This window comes from Catharus ustulatus, chromosome 1, assembly GCF_009819885.2.
Source record: "Catharus ustulatus isolate bCatUst1 chromosome 1, bCatUst1.pri.v2, whole genome shotgun sequence".
NCBI classification, from domain to species: domain Eukaryota; kingdom Metazoa; phylum Chordata; class Aves; order Passeriformes; family Turdidae; genus Catharus; species Catharus ustulatus.
In genome coordinates, this window is record NC_046221.1 from 160567106 (window position 1) to 160585986 (window position 18881).

At 43.4% G+C, this 18881-nt stretch overlaps 1 protein-coding gene across 3 annotated transcripts in view; it reads right to left on the reverse strand.

Moving 5' to 3' along the window:
* SLC45A4 (solute carrier family 45 member 4) overlaps positions 1–18881 on the reverse strand; it is an 81539-nt gene that overhangs the window by 43011 nt on the left and 19647 nt on the right. The window contains exon 1 of one of the 3 annotated variants that reach the window (XM_033058661.2): positions 16055–16138. The exons of the other annotated variants lie outside the window; for them this stretch is intronic. The gene's annotated coding sequence lies outside the window, so the exon portion shown is untranslated. Of the gene's footprint in view, positions 1–16054; positions 16139–18881 lie in introns of those variants that run through there. 3 annotated transcript variants of the gene reach the window in all.

Consider the following 18881-nt stretch of genomic DNA (forward strand, 5'->3'; position numbering starts at 1 on the left):
GGTTAGAGTCTTAGCAAGTTCATCTTGAAACCTGAGATTTGGGGGGAAAAAAAAAGAAAAAAACAGAGAAAAGAGCCACTGGAAACAGAACAGTCCTTTTGCATCATGACCTACTTTTAGGCCACACAATTTAGGCCACAGAAGCAAAGTCTGGGCAGGGGTAAGTCATTCTGCAGCACGTTGTGAATTAAAACAATATGGAGCAATCCACCTCACACAGAGAAACAGCATTTTCCCCACTTCTTCCAACACAAACTTTTGCCTGTCTTCAGGACTCTTCACACACTGTAAGTCAGTTTATGTCTTTTACAACCTCTGCCTTACTGTTTACGCCAAAACACGATGTTTCAAATACAAATTCATCTAAAAGAAGCAGATGATGCTGGCAGCTTTTCTACTCTTAATGCTGAACATCTGACACCTTTTACTCCCCCAACAAATAAATATCCAAACCATAATCCAAAACATAAAAGGAAGGGTGTGAACCACTTGATTTTGGAAGGGTTAATGAAGACTTGTTGCACCCTTTCCTTGGTATGTATACAAAATTCCAGAAATTATTAAAGTCTGACATGCACAGGCTTAAAAACTCCAGCCCTGATTTAAGTTAAATCTTCCACAGGGTTTCCTGCTTCCTTCTTTCCATAAAGCATGGCCTTGACTAGAACCCCCCCTTGGCTTTCTCAGGACCCTCTTTCCACCCCCTTGCAGCTTACTTGGAAAATGAGCAAGAGTAAGATTTTGGCTGCTGCTAGAAGATATGGTGATGCAGTCACAGATGGCAATCTGGGCATGACAAACTCTCCTGATGGGAAATTTTCCTGCCCAGACACATGAGGAGGAATAGAAAGCTCAAAAGGTGAGGTGGAGAAGTGAAGGTGCTTGTGACATCAGGGAGAAGAGCTTTGTAAGACAGCACTATTTCATCATTCTTTGTATTTGGGGGGCCAACATAATTTCTCCATTCATTACTGAGAAAAATACATAGGAAATCATGGCTCTTTATGCAATTACTGAAACAATTCTGGGAAGCCATCTTTTTATGAGGGATCCAGAATTTAATGTGAGACAGACTTTATTCAGTGGATTGGATATTATACTGCTCCCTAAAGGCACAGCCTGTTACTAATATTAGATCAGATTACATTGTTAAATCACGGCTGCTGCTGTTTTTAGTAGGAAATACTTCATTTTGTTAAACTAGAGAGGTGGCATTATCTGATTTAACTTGTATTTTGATCTACTGATAGGTTAAAAAGTAATATATATTAACATTACCTTCATATTTATTAATACAGATACATTAAACAAGTAAACAGCTAAAGGAGTACGTGAATAATAGCAGTAGAGAAGCCTTCAGAGCTAATGGAAAACATTACAGCTGGGACCAGAGATGCTGGGAAGAAAACACTAAGAAGCAGTTTCACAGCACAGCAAAAACATGGGCATGCCTGATTTGTGATGGCTGCATCTCAAATTAGCAGGTTCTAGACCCAAAATTAGGTTAAGGGCAAGACAGCAAGCACTAACAGCTTTTAAAACCAAAAACTAACAATCAACTCACCACAAAAGTACAAAACTCAAAACCTCATGGGGACAGAGATCACTCAGGCCAGCGTGCAAATATGCTGTTACAGGCTGACACTGCTGCAAGTAATGAGTTTCTCTGAGAAAACTCACTGATTTGGTCAGACAGGCACTTCAGTCTGGCCTGAGCTAAAGCTATGGTCCAGCTTGGAATGTCCTGTTAAAAGATCCTCACATTTTTAAACCATGTTGACCTGGAATGTTATCTCCCATCAGAATTAAACTGATTCACTCCCTCTGTCTCTAGGAAGTAGAACAACAGAGGAAAATAAAATTAAGGCTATCATCAGCAAACATCTTAATATGTAACCAAGTGGATTAACTGCACCAATCCCACCTTCCTGCAGAAGGAAGCACAATGTCTAACTCAGCAGAGCTGGTGGTGCAAGAATAATCCTACCAGGACATTGTTGCCAGTAGCATTTTGTTTTTGCCAGTTCTTCCCCCAAGGCAGTCCTCCCCATTGCAGTGGGGAAAACTGAATACACCAGAACAATCCTTGCTGATTCTCCAGAGTAACAAATACTTTCTGCAATAGGTTAAGACTAGAGTTTTGCATGAATATTCATCCATAAAAATAGTCAAGCCAGGACTGATTACCTAGTCTGTATCTGGAAAGTTAGACATCTCTTGCAGATGCTACTGTGAAAAGCACATTATTTTCACATACTGCCATTTAAACTAATCATATTCACTGCCTGAAAATTCACAGGTTGCTTTCTTCAGGCTGCAAATACTTAAGAAACCCAAATACTGTCAGAATATGTATCAGACAATTACAGAAGCTATTCAATAGATCAAGGAAAAAAAAAGCACAGCATAGATCTTCATAAGCCGACTTCCTCCAGCATATCATTAACATCTGCAAAGTCTAATTCATTGGAATTATCTTCAATTACCAGTCCCTAAACGCATTACCATCATTCAATCTCAGAAAACTCTGTTAAAGGAAGCTCTTGAAAACATCCCTAGAATTTTGTTCACCCTCTAACAAAGACGGAGAAGTCAGGTTTTGACCGGATTTTACTAACTCTGAGGAAATAATTACTCCCTCAGAGATAAACCAAAACATCTCAGAAGAGAGTTTCTCACATTTCAGGTTCTCCAAAGGGTTTGTAAACAAGATATATAAACTGGTTATATCATCTTGCACTAAGTGTTCTTATTTTGCCTTGTTTGAGTGGACTCACAGATCAAAGGGGAACCTCATCACTGTGATTGTTTGGTAATAAATCAGCATTTACAGCCTAACCTGCAGTTTAAGCCCACACAGACTCATCACAGATTGCTGGAAATTGTCTCTTGTCAGCACAAGGGAGAGATTCCTTCCCTTCCCTGCAAAGCTTTGCAGAGCTTCCCTCCATCTGAGCCAAAGAAAACACTCTAACATCCCCTGATGAAGTATTAAATGGAATTCATCACTTCAGTACTGAAAGAAAGGAATAAAAGGTGTTTAGAGATAACATTTATTTCTTACTTACTTCCTGGCACCAGAAGAGTATCACCTCCTCCTAAATCCTCACTGCAAAGGGTGTGGTAAGAGAGCTGCTTTCCACCCCTCTGGCCCCACACCTGCGATGCACGAGGTGGTGCTAACAGAGGAATCTGCAGCTTTTAGGGTGCAGCACCTTTGGTAAACATCTCCAGCGCCTCCCTTTAGCAGCACAAATAATTACAAACAAACATTGAGAAAGCACACTCCATAAAAAGTAGTGCTGGAGCACTTGAGCAGATCCCTGCTCCAGTTTTTTAGGCTGTCCCAAATACCAGCGTGACAGACGTGTTTATGTACGCTGCCATGAAGTAGAGCTATTTGATTTAGTTTCTCAATTATTTAAACAAACATTTGAACTGGCCTAGCAGTGATGCACAGCCTGTATATTTTAAGTAAGGTGTAAGATAAATAAAATTAAGAATCCCCTCTTAACCCCAATAATTATTAAACCTTTAGAAAATCAGAGAATTACTGTTTGGCCAATAAAATGGATAAATCAGCACTTTAAAGGGTTGCATCACCACACTGATTTCAGACCTTATTTATAGCATTTTAGGACAAACACAGTAAGAACTTCCACAGGCAGTATTTTAACAAAGTAGGGAACCCACACCACGTAACAGCTACACCTTATAGGAGACAAATACAGATAATAAACAGACAATATTTTGGCTAAGTTACAAATCATCCATTTTAGTGCAAATAATATACGGTTTATAAGCAGCCCCACAGAAAGCTGATGGTCATATTTAAGAACAGCTTGATCAGGACATTTTGATTTTGGACGATGAACAAATGCTATTTTAGAACGTGTTTTGCCAAGCTCTAACCCTGTTAGAACTGGCAGGATAAGATATTTACTGACATGTACACTAAAATAATAAGAGGTTACAAGTGCTTGGCAGCTGGACTTGAGACATGAAGACCAGCTAGCTGGGCAATATTTACAGGACACAAACCTCTTCCATTTGTGACTCTGGAGAACTATTAAATACTTGGCAAAGGCTTGCCAGAATTTGGCATTTTTACCTAATTTGGGAATGACTGTCAGCTGTTCTCCTCTTAGAGGATGCACAAGCTCCAGCATCCATGCCACTTCAACATCACACATCTGGAGCACTCTGGGGTGAGACCTGCAGCCCAGCATTGAGATCATGGGTCTTACACCTAAGTCCCCACAGAGAAAAGTTTCCAAGGCAAGTGGTGAAGTGGAACCAATGGTTTCAACAGCTGCACTATAACCATTTCTTACAAGGCAGCTGGGACTACCACTAGCAGGTTATAAAGGCAGTGGAGATGCTGATGTACATTTAAATACCTTGAACACTGGTTGCCCTTGTGAGCTATTATTCCCATGTCCTGCCAAAAAAAACCAAAACCAACCCATCCAAAAAAACAAGCACATGCTATTTGAAAGGCCTCTAGTCTCCCAAAAGCATTTTCTGTTGGAGGTTACTATCAGATAACACAGATGGATTACCTAAAACATCCTCAGCAAATCAACCTTTCATGTGCTAAAGCAGCTTTTCCCGAATATCCATAAGAACAAAACATTGTTGCAATAGTGTCTGCAGGACTAGGCAGGCTTCTTCTAGGAAGGGGAGAGTTTCTCTGCATTAAATAGGTATTTAAAATCAACAAGTCATAGCCAATGTTAATTTAGCTGTAAGATTCAAAGTGATTGCACTTGAGTCATACATATGATACAGGGCTGCTGACACAAAGAACAGGGCAGTGAGAGGTTCAGCCTATACAAGCACGATTGATTGTTTAGAAAACAAAGCTAATCTAGTGGTTGTTTCTTTATGCAAGGCTAATTGCATACCAGCTAGAGTGCCTTTCCAGATCATTCTCAGAGGCAGAATGAATTTGTGGTCAGATAATATCACAGGTATTTCTCTAAGCAGGCAGAGCTGCTTTAATGCATGCAGACACTGAAAGCAGCATATCATCTGTGAAGAGAAAAACAATGAAGGAAACACCAGAACTGAAGTGCAGAAAGTAGCTTGATACTGAAGTGTAACAGCTGAGCTGGCAGGTTATCCTACTAGACATCTAATATCCTCAGAAAGGGATGGGATCCTTTCTGCAAAGTGCACTCAGAGAACAAACAATCTCTTTTGCTCATTCTATTACCCTGGATAGATCCTGAGATCTGAAGCCAAAGGGGAAATCCAGAGAAAGAAGTAGTAACCTGAGCACCTGACAAGGTAAATTTGGCTTTGTGCCTTTATTGTTTAAAGAGACACCAAAACACACGTGCAGTTAGTGTAAGCCATCTTCAGAGGAAGGAATATAAAAGGGACTCCACAGGCTAAGTGCAAATAACAGCTACTGCTTCAATTCAGGACTGAGTATCTCCTTAAAATTTTAAAAGGTACACCAACTACAGCTTGGAGAATAACAACTGACATTTGGTGGGTGCTGATTGGAAGGATAAACAGGAACAGCAATGTCTTGCTCAGGTAAATCTTTAGAACTAGTCTAACAGGCACCTAACATTAAAGGACCTCTCAGCTCAGGGGCTGTAGGGCTACTCACAGAACAGAAACCAAACTGTGAGCTGATCAGTGAATGCTACCTGCTTATGCATCTCAACAGACTGATAGGAGCATTCTCTGAACTTAGCATCTGGCAAGAGTGTGGGCTTCATGAACAGTTAAATAGCTCTCATTCATCTTCTGCCATCCACACACCTCTATTATAGTGCTTAAAGCTTGTGGTTGCATCACTGACTTTTCCTCATCTTGCTCCACTCAGGTCTCTGCTGCTCTGCTCAGATGGCAGAAGTAGGACCAGAACAAGAGATTTGGTCTCTACTAATTTCTGTGGTTTAATCATCTTTAGGGTTTGGCAGCAGCTGTTGGGAACAGGCACACCACAAGACAGGGACTCACCTCAGAACCTTCTGTTCTCTGATCCTAAAAGTATAATAGACACAGAGTCTTCTCATTGGTCCTCTGGAAAGCTGAGCCTGATCTCACAGTATTCCAGATATTACATTTCCAGCTGCCTCATCTGTCAACTCCTAATCAACTTGCAACTTATCATTGCAAGATTGTACTTGAAATCATATATTAAATTTCTCCATTTTCAAAACTCTTGATGTTTATCTTCCAGCAGCATCCCAAGCAAGGACTATCACTAATGGCATAGGTCAGATGAAGGATGATGGGAGCACACATACACCTGGCTGAAGCTGTTTGGTGCTTCTGACTAAATACATTTCAAAGGGATGTTCTCTTTCTGACCTGCAGAAGAAATCACAAGCTTGCATCTGTGGGGGAAAATGGGGGAGACCAGGAGGATAGTTGTCATTTCTACAAGGGAATGAGTTAAAGTTACAAAACTGAAGTCAGGTGTTTGAATGACTACTGCCCATGTTACCTAATCTCAACTTTTCAAAGAGTTTTACATCTTCACACTATTTCTTTGAACACCTACTCTACTTTTAACTGAACATTTTCTCTTATCAGTTTATTCTGGTACAAGATAGTGGCTTGGCTTCCACCCCAGTTCCCATGAAGACAGTTAACATAGATTCCTTTCTCTAACATCACAACCAGCTAAATCCATTTATCACACGTGGAGTTGATAAAGGATATGACATTCATTCCTGAATTATTTTGCTGTCTCACAGTCTGCAAGGCATAAGTAAGCTTCTTGAAATGAACAGACTTGTCATTCAACTTTACCACCTACTTGGAAAAGTCCTTGAAAGCAGACAAAAAGTTGCTACCTTCATACAAAGTGAGGTATTTGAAATGCTACACCTGCTCAAAGTATACAGCTGTTAAGAGCAGGCAAACCAAAAATATGAAGTGAAGGAGACTTTGAGCAACTGGCAGTTATCCTGGTGACACCGTGGTGACATTAATTTTGCCTAGAATTTTTAAAAGCCTTATGTAAGCACTGGCATATTGGATAGCTTGTTATAGGCCTCTGGTTCAAGGAAGAGATTTTAGAATTGGTTTTAGTCAAGTAGGATTGCCTGAATTTGGTCACTTGGGAAGTCTTCCAGGGAAAATTCTACTCCGAAACACTTGAAGGTTTTAATAAATTAGCAGTCATGGAGGATTTCACAAGCCTTATTAATAAACAGTAGGATGACTGTATTCAGGCTCTGCCAAACTTAGATGAAACCATCACTGAAGTGGGTGGGACACTCAGAGGACATTACAACAGCTTCCACAAATTTTGCTGCGTAGAGTAGCTGACTCCAGAACAATATTCCCAATAGCTTTCCAGTGTTGGTCCAGAAGTATTTATCATCTCGTGCACTGAGAGCAGGTTTACTGAACAGGGATCTCTCTGCATGGATTCAAAACCAAAAGCCTAACAAATATTTATTCAAACACTGCTCCTGCTAGCAGTTTAGAGAAGGGATTGCACATTTTTCAGGAAGACCTGTGGATTCCAGCAGAGAAGCACAACCCAATTCAGAACACCCTGTTGAGATATTCTCACTTTTGTCCTAATGTTCTCTTAGAGGTGAGGATCACCTCATATGACAAATGATTCCTCATCAAGCACAACATTAAGGCAAACACCTCAGTGAGCAAAGCACACTGTACATCAGATTGAGCCAAGCAGAAAAAGCTGGGAGAGGAAATAATCAAAAGGACAGAGGACATGACTACAGAGTCTGAAGGGCGTGAGATTATTTTACATCTCTAAAGTCCTGACAGAGGGTTTCAAACGTAGAGGCAGTTAAAAGAACAACATGATGTTATCTCTCCATCAGAAAGGTAATGATTGACCCAAGTTGTAACAGAATTGGAGAATATTTTCTAGATGCTATGAGTAACAGAAGTACTATTATCCAGCATGGAGAGGACAAGCAGCAGGTTCACTCCTTTCCTTGCCCCACTCATGGATCAGCCTCTCACGGTTTTACAAGCTGATGTTGTTCCCTGATGTTCTTTCATCTGCACTTGTGAGCACACACAATTTCCCATCTCCCAGAGCCCACAAAGTCACAGATGTTTGCATGTGCTGCATGTGTAGGTGTGACTCTTCAGCAATAACACAGGAAGCTGAGGAGAAAACTATTTATTGTAGCTTGTGAACAAGAAAGTACATCTAGTATTTGACTAACAAGATCTTAAAGTTAGTGCAAGTTATTGGTCAGCACAGAGGTATTTGACATTTTACACTTTAGTCACTTGTCAGAGTGAGGAAGCCTTTAGGGTGATAAATTTCATGGTTACTGAACCTTATTTTAATGAAATGCATGGCTTGCCCTTCTGGGCTGTATTTTGTTTTGGCAGCTTTACTGAGGACATTGTGCTTAGTCATTTTACTTTTTCAATTACAGGAGCAGCATATGCAATAAACTAATGTTTTTATCGTTTGAACAATCACCTGTCAGATTTTCAGGCGGAGTAAGATTTGATTAAAGCAATCAGCAGTTAACCATAACATATCCTTAACTGTTTTAGGTTTTAAGAGCCTAAATAGATTTGAAATAATTTAATGTTGCTTGGTACAGCAGTCAAGATTTAACAGATAAAACACGGGCACCACATCCCTGTTATCTCATTTAAGTGAAATCAATTTATCATCCTGTTAAGTTTTAATTCTTCCAGTAACAAACTTCAAAGTTCAACAGGCATAATTCAAAAGGTCACTTCCATTTTGTTTTAAACCTTTCCTTTTAAGCCAAAAGATATTCAAATTTAAGTTGCAATTCCACATTAAAACAGCTGTGATGTAACACATGAGTATCCTTAACTTGCATTCCAGTTCTCAGTCAAGCTGCAGTCAGTTTAAGTTAACTTAATTGAGGTAGAGCTAGGGGATAAAAATGTCTTAGTTTATCAGGAAAAAACAAAACCTGCAGGAAAAGGGTCCACATGGTGCCTATAAAATTCTTCCTACTTATCTGTAGTAATGTGAACAACAGTCAGTGTAACTCAAATTTTTGCTATGAAAACTTTTCCACCTTCCTCTGAGGATTTTGTATGCCCTTGCTTACCACTCACATGTGAAGTCTGGAAAAACACAATAAATATAAAATGTACAACTGTATTCTGTATTTTATCTGATGAAAGAATACTTGTCATGTTACAATAAGCATAAACCAAGCTTAAAAATTCACTGGCAAGGAGCAAAACTCAGCCTTCAAAAACATGGAATTGAAATTAGCATAAACAAATTTCCCAGGTATGAAATGTTAATCCCTTCTGAAGAATAGTGTAATCAAAACAGACTCCACTTTACTTTAGGACACAGGGGCTAAATCAGCCACCTGGGTAGGGTCTTGAGAGGCCTGATCCCAGCTTTCTTTGCTGAATAGAAAACAAACTGCACACATGTATGTGCCTTCTCACATGCTTTTTATTAAACCAAGAAAAAGAACAAATCTACATCACAAGCTGATTCCCCCAGATGCAAATCAGACAGCAAACAGGACGTGCACTAGAAGTGCTGGTGTTAAAGTTGTGCATTTGTTTTGGGTTATTTTTTGAACTCTTGGGAGTTAGCTGGCCAGCCACACTACTCTAAGGAGCAATAGTTCAGACTGTCAAATCACTCCTCTGGGAGTACCCAGAGCCAGACTGCTCAGTCCAGTGTACTTGCTCAGATATTCCCCTCATAAAATGGGAGGAGTTTTTTCTCCTGCATGTATACCTTCTTCCCCCGTCCCCAAAAACAAACCCACAAAAAACAACCACCAAAAAAAACCCTAAAAAAACCAAACAGCAAACAAACAAACAAACAACAACAACAACATCAACCTCTTGAAACTCTTGTTAACTGGAAGCACAGATCCAGCATCAAGACTATTCAAAAGTTGACTCCTGTTTCTGTTATTTGTACTTCCCCACGATTGATAAGAAAGTTGTAGGTTAAACAGTGCTCATGTTAAATGTATTCTGTGAGACTGTTTACTGTGTGTAAGTGATGATAGGAAATTAAGTGGCACAGAAATCTGACTGCTCTGCAGTCATCGCTTGCTGGGTTAAGCCACTGGTTTCTGGATGTGGGCCAGAAAGATTGATCATATATTCAAGGGCAGAATGCAGAAGATAAGAGTGACATGCAGTTGTGCTTTTGTAAAAGAACACTGGGTTCGGCCCCCAGTTAGATCATTTATTTATCTAGCACTGGAGGGTGATAATGGCTTGTTTTCAAGTCTCCAAAATAAATGAACTACACTGCATGCAGAAGTAGTCCAGGCCAGCCAGCAGAGGATAGAAAATATGCGGGGTCAGCATAACACTGGTTTCAATTTCAGTTACAAAAACATTAGAGCTCTCATTTAAAACAAGATGAGGAAACTAGGTCCTCTCTCCACTCTGCTAAGAGAACCAACCTTGCTCTCCCTAGAATACTGGCAATATCCACTTCAGAGTACAGCAAAACAACTCAGGGTAACACCTTCCTGCTGCCATTTAGAATTTTCTTAAAAGTATCTTTGGCTTACTCTTAGGACTAAGTTTTATCTCCTACCCTTTTATGCCTTGCTACATGGGCAGCAGCTATTGAGTGACAATTTCAGCTGTACAAGGAAAATATGTCTCAGTCTCCACCCAGAACACCTCAGGCCACCGGATTAGTCAGTCTTCATAGAACACTGCAGAAGAGGTTGAGTCAAGCCTGAATTGTCAGGCCAGCCAGGTCTCCTAAAGCTGAAGTTTAATAGTCTTTATCCTCCATAAATGGGAGTCCTGGAAATCAAGTCTTCCCCAGCTTTAACCGGGTTTTAAGTTTTGTTAGTGGTCCACATTGTGGAGACCAACTTCCCAACATCTATAGATTGAGTTTCATGTTTTGAGCAGAAGACATGCCAGCAAGAGCCAAACCAAGGTCAGGAGCAGCTCTTAAGCCAAACCCAATCATTACCCAACAAAAGCCCTGTGTCCTGATGCTTGCCAGAGTCACTTGCCAAGAGCAAGTTTGATGAGGAAACCTGGCTGCTTGTCCCGAGTTGTTACAAAGCCGTATGCCAGCTGCAGTCTAAATGACTGCACAGCACTTGTTGGAAGCACCAGCAAAAAGGGGCTTTAGTTAATAGCCACCGTGTGCCAGTTAGGTCACAGCACAAACCACTCCATGGCTCAGACACTGCAGTGCTCTGAACCCATCACTGATATGTCCAAAGTCAGACTTTCAACTCAAGGCAAATTCAGCCTTGGGCAACTTTATTGGAAGTTTAGATTTAATAGTATGAAATCAGCTCTTTTTTGTGTAGAGTACCTTGATTCACTTGGAGGAATATTATGCTTCTTTACCACACTACAGAGTAACCAGTTTTAGAAGAGCACTAATTATTCAATGCTTGGATACAAGAGCCCCTCACAGTCCCACATGCAGGATATACTATCTGTTTACTAGTGGAAGCTTTGGGTAGTTTCTGGGCAGGGCTGTGACCCAACTGCAAGATGTGTGGGTAACTGATAAGCTGGTGACTGTAGAAGTCACCTGACAGCAGCAGCAGCTTACTGAAAGCATGCAGTCCTTAGTTCACAACAGTCCACAGCTTAACAGTCCCATGCCTGGACTGCTCAGGATCTCCTATCTGAAAGGTGACTCTTGGGTTGAAACATCACCTGTCAAGCTGCACACATGGTGTCACTCATCCTTACAGTGTTCTGCTTCAGCTTTGACAGCTGGATTGTTTTCTGTTTTTGCATGGAGCCTTTAACACACAATGGCTAGAAAATTTATTGGACTTGATACAACCACTACTGGGCAGTGTAAGGCTTAGTCAAAGTATTGCTTCACTTCTGTCAGTTTAGCCACCCAATGCCTGTTGCACTCTGCAACCCCCAAGTCAATGGAACTACCTGAATTAAAGTGTTCAGTAAGGCTGACCCTAAGCTGAAGGACCAGGAGCTCCAACACAATAGGCATCAGATCAGTTAACCCATCTCTAAGGAACACAACTGCACACAAAGCTGTTCTGTTGGACTTTTGGTGAATCTCATGCCTGTAGTTGGAAGAGCCTGGGATCTTGCAAGTATTACAGATATAAAGGTCATGGGAGTGACCCTTGCAAAACTAAAACGCAGCACAAACAGTTCTTCATGTTACTCATTACTCTCCAAGCTGCTAAAGCTTCCTCCTCCATCACACCAGCCTCGTCATTTCCACAGGGCTCTCTCTCCTGGCAGATCAGCTGGAAAGCTCCACTTCAACTCCAATAGCTTTGCCTCTGTTCAGCAAGCTTTTACACTATTAAAAGCAGCCCATAGCATTGCAGTCAGTTTGAAGGGCAAGTGAAGCCTGTTTTTATGTCAAACATGATATGAGCACACATGCACTCAACATGTGTTGCTCAACACATACTGCCTGATCATTTGATGCAATTATTTCAGGGTGGCTTATGGTGTTAGAGGGGCAGACCACAAGTTAAGCTCAAAAGCAACTGCCAGCTCCAGCTTCTTGTGATGTGAAGGGTTTCACTGGTTTTGCCTAACACGCAAGTAGCAGTGCCCACATACTGCCAGTGGAACTGGCTTTCCACTCTAGGAATTAATGCTGGAAGTCATAAGGTGCTCAACCAATGATGACAGCGGTGCATCATGGGCAGAGTTTACAGACCAAACTAGACAAGATCAAATGCTCCCGTGTAAAGGAGCTGTTTATAGCTTAAATCAGTGTCTGCTGAAAGCCCTTAAGTGTTACATTCAGCTGTGTTTACAACAGCAGGCACTACCTAGCAGGTCATTCCAGCCATCATCTTTCCACCCAGGAATTCCTGACCCCTAAAGCTTCAAGATCTTTTCTAAGCTGCTCAGCTGGCAACATATTTTGACGGCAAGAAAGTTTTTCAAACGTTAGATGCACGTTCACTGCTGAATTACTCTGCAGGTACCATCCAATGTTAAATGGATAATTTATAAAAGCAAGAAGGATATTAAGTTTGTACAGGGATAAGAGACAGAGTCCATGCATTCCTGCCTCAGCACACAAGCAGGGCAACTTTATACTACCAAGTCTTAACTTTGTAGCTGCCAGAGAATCCAGGACTGGAGTGAGTTTACAGGTAATTAACGTTGGAGGTCACAGCCCTGGGAGACAGGTCCAACTTCAGCCTGCTCTCTGAGAGCCCATATTTCCACCTGGAGGAACCAAGGCAGCTACTTCCGAAAGCTCCTCAAACAGTCCTCACACTTGCTTCAGTGTGAAAACTTAAGGTTATACGCACTTAGATATACAAGCATGTGCATTGTTTCGGTCAGAGTTACAGCCACGAAAACATTCCACTTGTGTCACCCCACTGAAAAGGCACATGAACAAAGTTGCACTTCATGAGTTTTGTTGTAACATGACACAGAAGGAGCAGCAGGTTCACCAGCTGTCAGTCACTATTCCTGCCACCTTCTCGTGGCTAACTAAGGACACCTCCAGCAGGAAACAACCTCCCTTGTCCGTGCAAGGCAGCACAATACAACTGCATTTAAAACAGGTTGAATTTTTTAGGCACATTTCAGCTTGGAGGGAGAGGATTGCCCTCGATTGCAGGCAGTCCCCACAGCATCTAAGCAAGATCACGTCAGCAGATACTGCTCATTCCTTTCTCAGCACAGACTCCCAGAGAGCAGCAGGCTCCTGCAGGAGTTAACCCACAGTTACACAGGAGAGTTTATCTGTAGAACCACACGCTTTGCTTTTGCTGAAGATGCCTCAGTCATACATAATTGAACACAAGAACTGCTATCATTTACTGGCTCAGAGAGGCACGAGCCAACCCATGTAAACCGGCCTCTGACACCACAAATAGCTAACTAAAATAGAAGCTGTTCCACTGATCCCACCCATTACATCATGGAAACTGTTATTTTGTCATGAAAACGCCCTTAAGTATCCAATTTAATCTCATTAATAGAGGGATGAAGCTCTCACTTCCAAGACAGCAGCTGCCACTACCTCTGACATACACAGATGTTTTTGGATTCATCAGAGACCACTGGAAGCACCTTTAGGAGTTTAAGGTAGTGTCAGCTTTTCAAATTTACAGTAAAAAGCACTTCTGTAAGGATTTTTCGCCAAAGTGTCAAGAAAATAGTTTAATCTCTTGTCTGAAACCTCTTCCCTTATTTAGGAAGGGAAAAATTAGGCATGTTGAACATTTCATCAATCCAGTATAATCACTAAACAAACCAAACAAGGAAGACCTTATCTTTCACAATACTGGTAGGAGGGGAGAAGTCACACAAGCCATGGTAGCGCAATCACATCAGCAACCCCCCTCTGCCAGATATTTACAAACAAGCCTGACTTGGGGAGGGAAGCAGGAAGTATTCACCAGCTCGCTCTTTGAGCTCCAGCACCTGCTCAAGCCATATTTCATTAAATATTTTAGTAGCACTGTGTGATCACCACAGCGGAACATGACGCAGCTCACACTGGAGCAGTTTTTGCAGAGCAGAGAGGATACAAGCTGTAACAGTGCAATTCCTTCCCACGGATCCTCATAACGCTGCAGTTGTCTGTGCCCTGTACCTAGTGCTGCCTCTCCTTGTAGATTCAATTCTTGTAACCTCTCTCTCCCTGAAGGAGAAAACATCTCCTCTAACATTCAGCATCCTGCAATATCTTTCCTATCCTTTCCCATTTGTAAGTCCCTGAATTAGCTAGGCTCCAGCAACATTGATTGACTCACCGTGTCCAGTGCCAAGTCAGAGCCTCTGCAAAATCTTTTCCTCCCCTCGATTTTCCCTTCTACACCTAGAGAATACTGAAGGCAAAGCACTCCAACAGAAAATTGCCCCATGGAGAGAGTATCTTTGAAGGTAAAGCAGAGTTTCTACACCTGCTAAAGTCACTAAATTAAGACAGTTAAGAGTTGCAGATTTCTGCTAGTATGATCTTAAGGAAAACTGCTGCATTCATGGGAGGTTTAAGGGTAAAGCTGGAAGCAATTTCTTCCCCTAGTACCCTCCCACCGTCATATCAGGCAAGGAGAGACTCAATTGTTTCGTGATAAAGCTTTGAGATCAGGTGACAGATTAAGTGTGGAATTATTCAAATGGCAGAGCACTGAAGTTAAATAGTCTGAAAAGGTTCACTAATTTCCTTCTTTGGTCCCTTTGTCAAGTCCTCTTCCAGCACAGTCTCCACCCAACACAATACTAAAGGGGCACTTAACGAATTCTGATGAGAAAGAGATGGCTATCTCAGACACCCCAAACAAGTCTCTCCAACACCACCTTACTCATTCCTCCATTCACTCCTCATCCCTTTCTAACCTTTGTATCCCAACATCTCCTTTGACCTCAATTCTCAGCACAGTACATGGCATTTCCAGTTTCCACCTCGGCAGCCTAACATGACCCTCATCCCCAAGATCCTCATCTTCCCATCTTCCTGGCTTCACATACCTGCACCCAAAAGCTGCTCAACCCTCTCACCTTTCCAGTCCCGTAACTCCTTCATCCACAAAGCTTCTCAGCCCCTAACCCCAAACCTTTCTCATCTTCACCCCAATCCTCCCTCACCCCAAACCCTTCCTCATCTTCACCCCAACTCTTCCTCACCTCAAACCCTTCCTCATCTTCACCCCAATCCTCCCTCACCACAAACCCTTCCTCACCTTCACCAGCCCCTCACCCCAAACCCTTCCTCATCTTCACCCCAACTCTTCCTCACCTTCACCAGCCCCTCACCCCAAACCCTTCCTCACCTTCACCCCAAACCCTTCCTCACCTTCACCAGCCCCCTCACCCCAAGCCTTTCCCCACCTCTACCAGCCCCTCACGCAAAACCCTTCCTCACCTTCATCCCAAATCCTTCCTCACCTTCACCAGCCCCTCACCCTAAGCCCTTCCTCATTTTCACCAGTCTCTCACCTCCCTCACCCCAAACCCTTCCTCACCTGCACCAGCCCCTCATCCCAAGCCTTTCCCCACCTCTACCAGCCCCTCACGCAAAACCCTTCCTCGCCCTCACCAGCCCCTCAGCCGCCCCTCGCCTCCACACCCCCTCCTCACCCCAGACACCCTCACAGCCCAAGCTCCTTACCTGCCCCCGGGTCTCCCCCAGCACCCGGGACCTGCTCCGTGCGGCGGAGGGGGGAGGCGGCGGCGCCGGGGAGGGCGGGGGGGGAATGAGGGAGGGAAGGAGGGAAGGGACGAGGTCACTGACGGCGGCGCGAGCGCGGCGGCACCGGGCAGCGGCGGCCGCTTTATACCGGGTCCTCGGGAACCGGCACCCGCTTCCGCTTCCGCTTCCGCCCCCTCCCGCCCCCGGGGTCATGAATATGCAGCGAGAGAGGCGTGGCCTCCCGGGGGTACGTGAGGTGTGGGCTATGAATATGTAGCAAGAGGCGTGGTGTCCTCAGGGCTGTGGGCGTGGCTTCATTAATATGCAGCGATGGGCGTGGCCTCGGGCAGGGGGGTCGGGCGGGGGGCGGTGCTGGGGGGAGGCGGGTGGGTACGGGGGCGCCCAGGCGTGCGCCGCAGGGGTGCCGGTGTGAGGGGAGCTGAGGCGGGCGGTCCCTGGGCAGGTGTTGGAGACTGACGGAGGCACCGAGTGACACAGAATATTCACAAGGTGAGTCCAGCTCCTGGCCCTGCACAGGAGAGCCTCAACAGTCCCACCATGTGCCTGAGAGAGTTGTCCAAACACACCCTGAGCTCTGCTCACGCTTGGTGTTGTGACCACTTGGCTGGGAAACTGTTCCAGTGCCCAGCCACCCTCTGGGTGAAGAACCTTTCCCAAATATCCAACCTGAACCTCCTGGACACCACTTCAGGCCATTCCCTCGGGTTCTGTCGCTGTCACCCCAGAGCAGAGCTCGGTGCCTGCCCTCCTCTTCCCCTCACAAGGAAGCTGTAACTGCAGTGAGATCTTCCCTCAGTCTCCTCCAGGGTGAACAGACCAAGTGTCCTCAGCCATTCCTCATATTCCTCCTCTCCTCAAGGCCCTTCACCATCTTCATTACCCTCCTTTGGTTGCTCTCTAACAGCTTTCTATCTTACATTGTGGTACCCAAAACTGCACAAAATATTCAAAGTGAGGCCACCCCAGTGCAGAGCAGAGCAGGGCAGGACAATCCTCCCTTGCCCACATGGTGATGTTTGTGCCTGATGGCCCCAGGACAGGGCTGGTCCTCCTGGCTGCCAGGACACTGCTGGCTCATATTCATTGCCATCAACCAGGTCCCTTTCTGAAATGTTTCTTTCTAGCATCTCATTCCTCAGTTTATGTGGCAGGAGTTTTTCCCGCTGTGCAGGGATGGAGGATGAGCCTGTTGGCACTGCTCCTGGGTTGAAGAGGGGCTCTTGGTTGGGAAGGGAGCACAAGTGGCAACCTGAGGGCAGATGGAGGCTCTCCCTGCACTGTCCCTGCCAGGGTGGTGGGTGTTTGCACAGAAACAGAGTGCAGACTTCCTTGCCTCTCTCAGGCAAAGTTGTGCCAAGTACAGCTGCAAACCAACAGCTTGGAAAGTGCAGGAGTGGGTGCTGTTCTCTACCTGAGATACTGCAAACATGCTGGTCCCAATTTGCTGAAATTGTCCTTCATCATGAAGGAAAATAATACCTTTTCCTCATGTTTGGCTGCAGTCAAGGTCTCGTCTGCCTCCCCACCTTGTCCCTGCTGCTCTGCCCACCAGACGCCATGAGCTGCCTCTCTTCATGTTCAGCCCAGCCCTGTGCCAGGCCACCATGGAGAGAGTGACATGTGGCATTTATCACGTATTTGTCACATCTGCAGAACACAACCCCCAACACACAGTGCCCAGTGATCCTAAGGTCATTAAAACACTTCATTCCCCGTGGCAGCCATAGCCCTGACACACTGGAAAAGCCCTCTGCAAACTTGCCATAAAAGACTGTGTTTTTTTAGTGCTGGTGTGTGTTTTTTTATTCCCAATTAAGGTCTCCCAGCCTTAATTGTGCTGACTGCATTGTGCAGGCTAGCGTGATATTTAATTTTCATTACTTACATAAACTGGGGATGCATAATGCAGCCTGCAAGTGGCATGTAAAAATGCACGTTACATTGCGTAAGTGTAATTGTTTTCTGTTTCTTGACACGCCATTAAGTATATATTCCAAAACAATTTTTTTTTTTTAATGGTGAGCTTCTTTTTCTACAACTCATGAATAAATAAACCGCAAAGCATACCAGACTTCAGAAAAGGAAAACCACAGAAGGCAAAATGGAAGAATTGTACACATCTATTAAAAAGCAAGATGAATCTTGAGTCTAACAGAGAGACTCTATTATAAGTCCTAAGGAAAAAAAAAAAAAGTAAGCAATATTTTGTTCTACAATGCTGTTATCAATGTTTTTGGTTTTAGGCTAATTCAGACCAAGGGTTGAAAAGCATGCATGATCAATCATGAACAACTCACTAAATTAAACATCCTCTGGTGAGGATGTCCAAAGTCCATTCAAAAATAATGGTTTATAAGACATACTACTGATGTTTATAAACACAAAAAGTGGCAAAATAATAATATTAAGTAGCCAAATGGTGAGATAAAGGATCCACACCCGTGACAGCCCAGTGCAACACCAACTCTTGACAGCAAATCATCATCGATTGTATCAGAACTGTGATACACCTTAATAAAACATTAAAGTATTTGCCACAGAAGAAACAAAATATACTTACAGAAATGTCTAATGGTTCTGTGGTAAGAAAAAAAGACTTGAATTACTTTAGTGAAATGCTGAGACCCTAACATACCTAAAAACACCAAGAAAGGATCTCAAGATATCATTACAATTTCTAAGATTGCTTCTTGTTACCCATGGGTTTGTGGCACCCCCAGCTACCTCATGTTTTGACACCTCATTTTGAAATAAAAAGTACTTCTCTGTCAGTCCTTTTCTTGCC